The sequence below is a fragment of the Capsicum annuum genome, unplaced genomic scaffold, assembly GCF_002878395.1.
Source record: "Capsicum annuum cultivar UCD-10X-F1 unplaced genomic scaffold, UCD10Xv1.1 ctg57364, whole genome shotgun sequence".
Lineage (NCBI taxonomy): Eukaryota > Viridiplantae > Streptophyta > Magnoliopsida > Solanales > Solanaceae > Capsicum > Capsicum annuum.
Window position 1 is genome coordinate 1 of NW_025865859.1, and position 4626 is coordinate 4626.

Sequence of the window (4626 nt, forward strand, 5' to 3'; positions counted from 1 at the left end):
TGGTTGCTTGCTTAATTTGTTCTTACTTGTTAGTACTGAGACAAAAATGAACAAAAGCACCTATTAAAATAGGAAGAAAACTCTGTGGTGCTATCACTCGTAATAGAAATCCTAGTATAAATATGTAATCTTTTAGTTATCAAACAATATAATCTTTTAAAAGCTGTCCAACTCTATATATAGGCAGCAGTAGGTGTACATGTTAGTACATGTTAATAAGCTGCATCTTTTGATTGAAGTACAAGAAGTTCAGTTTAAATGTTGGATCTGCCCATTTTGCAAGTTCCTTTTGTATTAATGCTTTCTTTATCTTCTTGAGTTACAAGAGATTCATAATATGGTGACTTATCATAAATTTGAATACAATGATACTGCAGGAAAAATCATGTGGATGTGTGGAGAATTCAGTTGGGGTTCATTGGGCATCCACAGAGCAATAGTAGACACCTCGAATCTCTTGTTTGTCTGTGTTTTCCTTCTGATCTCACTTGTAAAAAAAATCAGACTTATTAGTGGTAACAGGAGGGATTGGATGGATATAGGAATTTCCTTTTGTTGTGCTCTTGTAAGCATTGTGTATTTTGGTCTCGGTTTATGGAAATTTATTAGTAGTAAAGATGGCGGTGTTAGTCATCTAAGTTTGTTACAGTGCTCTGTTTGCGGATTAATTTGGATCACTTTAACTGTATCATTTCTGATTCAAGTATCCAAATGGATCCAAATCCTGATTCGTTCTTGGTGGGTCCTTTTTTTTTTTATTGAGTTCCACTCTCAATATTGAATTTTCCATGAAAATACACAGCATCCCTTTACTGGACCTGGTGACATGGCTAGTCACTTTCTTGATTTTCTTTTATGCCTTACGTATCTTTCATCACATCATTTCTCAATCCTCTTCCAAGCAGAGTTTGTTGGAACTTCTACTAGCTGATCGACGTGATGACAAACAAATTAGTATAGGCCAGGCCAGTCTTTTTGGCAAATTGTCATTTTCTTGGATTAATGGTTTGCTTGGCCTAGGAAACTCAAAAACATTAGCTCTTGAAGACATTCCTTGTCTAGGATCTGAAGATGAAGCAGTCTTAGCCTACGAACAACTGTCCCCTGAATGGAAATCTCTCCAAAGAGAGGACCATCATAACAATTCAGAGGGCTTACTCATTAAGGCCATTGCAACAGTTTACTGGAAACAAATGGTCCTTGCAGGAGCATTAGTATTTCTCAGGATTATTGCTGTTGTAATTTCTCAGGATTAATGGAGAACTACATTAGTGGACTACATTGCTTGTCAACAAACAAACATCCCATTAGTGAACTACATTGCTGTGGATGCTTATCGGATGGGAGAGTCTCTGATGTGGTTTCACACAGGATGGAGCTCTGGCCTGCAAATATGTTAAGCTGTTGGTGTACTTCTTAGAGTTGTAGGGCTGGGGGCAATTCCAGGGTTAGTACCCCTAATTATCTGTGGGTTGCTGAATGTGCCATTTGCAAAGACACTTCAGAAATGTCAGACTGAATTTGTGATTGCCCAAGATAAACGACTCAGGTTCATGTCTGAGAGTCTCAATAGTATGAAGATAATCAAGTTACAGTCCTGGGAAGAAAACTTCAAGAACTCAATTGACTCACGTAGGGAGGATGAATTCAAGTGGTTGGCTGAAACTCAGTTTAAGAAAGTTTATAGCACTTTGTTGTATTGGATGTCCCCAACAGTCGTCTCGTGCAATCTTCTTCGGACTTGTCTTTTTCAGAAGTGCCCCATTTAACGCTGCTACGATTTTCACTGTGTTGGCAGCATTAAGGTCCATGTCAGAACCTGTTAGAATGCTACCAGAAGCGCTGTCAGCCGTGATTCAAGTCAGTTTCTTTTAATAGGATAAACAGTTCCCACTTGAAGATGAAATCAAACCAGATGTAGTGACATTCCCTCTGGGGGACTCAGATCATAGTGTTTGTATAGTAGGTAGTCATTTCACCGGGGATCCCCAGTCACCCAATGCATTGCTTAGTAATTTAATTTTTCAAGCAAGAAGGGGACAAAATATTGCAGTTTGTGGGCCAGTTGGGGCTCGGAAATCATCTTTTCTATATGCCATACTTGGAGAAATACCAAAAACTGCAGGAACAGTGGGTCAAAAAGCAGTCTTCATATCATGATTTTTGTAAGTATCTCCTAAATTTGACTTCAACTCTCCTTTCAATTGTTTCTAGGTACATGTATATGGATCCATCGCTTATGTCTCTCAAACGGCTTGGATCCAGAGTGGAACAGTCCATGATAATATACTGTTTGGGAGGTCAATGGACGAAAACAAGTATCATGAAGCAGTAAAGGTATCTACTCTAGACAAAGATATTGATAGTTTTGACTATGGTGACCTCACAGAGATAGGTCAGCGAGGGCTGAATATGAGTGGAGGACAGAAGCAGAGGATTCAACTTGCTCGAGCTGTATATAGTGATGCTGATATCTATGTTCTTGATGATCCTTTTAGCTCCGTAGATGCACACACAGCAGGAACTCTTTTTAATGTAACTGTGACAACTTGCTATCATGCATATGAACATTTATTGACCAAAGAAACAACAGCATTTTATTGTTCGGACATAATTGCAGGATTGTGTTATGACTGCTCTGAAGAATAAAACAGTTATTCTTGTTACTCATCAAGTGGAGTTCCTCTCTGAGGTTGACCAAATTCTGGTAACTAATGTGGACTAGTTAGAATCTTTTTCCGGATCGTATTCACTTATCGGACGTCAATTATTTATAGTTATCTGCTAATTGTTTTACCAGGTAATGCAAGGTGGACAAATTACTCAATCAGGAAGTTATAATGAGCTATTGATGTCTGGGATGGACTTTGAACAACTTGTGAATGCTCATAGAGATGCTGTAGCTGGACTTGATCCTCTAACCGATAAAGTTGAACATGAACCTTATGCAGGACGGGGGAATGAGCTAGAAGAGACTGACAAGCCTTATATTGTACGAGAAGACAGCCAAAAAGAAGTTACATCAAAGCCAGGAATACAATTGACACAAGAGGAAGAAAAAGAAACTGAAAGTGCTGTGTGGAAGATCTTCCTAGGCTATGTTGTAATTTCTGAAGGTCCACTCTTCCTTTGTTGCAACATAATTGCTCAGGCTGGCTTTGTTGCTTCTGCTGCAAGTTATTGGCTGGCAGTTGCAATTAAAAGTCCAAAAATTAGCAATATCATGGTTATTGGTATTTATACTTCAGTGTCATTACTTAGCACACTTTTCGAGTACCTCAGATCTATATTTGCAGCTCTCCTGGGATTAAAAGAATCTAAAGCCTTCTTTTCTGGTTTCACAAATTCTATTTTCAATGCTCCCATGCTGTTCTTCGACTCTACTCCAGTTGGACGGATATTGACCCGGGTAACATTTCGTTCTTTTGCATTTGTAACAACAGAAAACATTATCGTTTCCTTCGAACAACTTATAGAATGTGACATTCATTGATTGTTGTCTACTAACCGAATCCTCAGGCTTCATCTGATTTGAGTGTATTAGATTACGACATCCCATTCTCTTATGCATTTGTGATGGCTGCTGGAATGGAATTGCTTGCGACAATTGGAATTATGGCCTCAGTGACGTGGCAGGTTCTCCTTGTGGGCATCATTGCTACAGTAGGCTCAAAATTTGTTCAGGTGATGTTTCATTTCCTCTAGATACTTCTAATCGTAAAAATAAGATATGTTGTTAATGTGTACTAATACTTCTTATGTATCTGAAGGAACATTATCAACCCTCTGCCCAGGAGCTAATGAGAATCAATGGGACAACAAAAGCTCCTGTTATGAATTATGCAACTGAGACATCACTTGGAGTTGCCACAATAAGAGCATTTGGCGAGGTAGACAGGTTCTTTAAAAACTACCTTACACTAGTTGGTGCAGATGCAAAAGTCTTTCTTTTCTCCAATGGAGCAATGGAGTGGTTAGTTTTGAGAACCGAAGCACTTCAAAACATCACTCTATTCATTGCTGCTTTCCTCCTAGTTTCAATCCCAAAGGGCCATGTCTCTATAGGTAGTTATCTGTTATTTGCGCCAGTTGATATTAACATCTTTCTGTGGAGGTGTTCTGAGTTTTCTCCAAGTTCTAGTTGCTGATAGCTTCTTTCTTGTTTTCGTACAGGGCTTGTCGGACTCTCTCTTTCATATGCATTGGCACTTACCAGTACTCAAGTTTTCTTAAGCCGATGGTATAGCAACTTAGCTAGAGCTATGTTATTTCAGCTGAAAGGATCAAACAGTTCATGCATATACCTCCTGAGCCTCCAGCAATTGTGGAAGATAATAGGCCACCATCGACATGGCCTACCAAGGGTAGAATAGACTTCTTGGATCTTAAGGTGGGGTAATTGCAAATTTTAATCTTACATATATTTAACATATATCCAATTATTAACCCCTTAAGCAAGAATTTTCATCTGATGCCTCTGTGCTTAGGATGCAATTCCTGAATACTTCATTACACTTTGTAAATATTGTCATATTGTGTCTAACCTCTATATTTCTTGTTCGATTGCAGATTAAATATAGTCCAAATGCTCCATTAGTTCTCAAAGGGATAACTTGCTCCGTCCTC

At 38.7% G+C, this 4626-nt stretch overlaps 1 pseudogene; it reads left to right on the forward strand.

Annotated features, from left to right (window-relative positions):
- Window positions 1–21: 21 nt before the first annotated feature.
- Window positions 22–4620, forward strand: LOC107854414 (annotated as a pseudogene).
- Window positions 4621–4626: the final 6 nt, after the last annotated feature.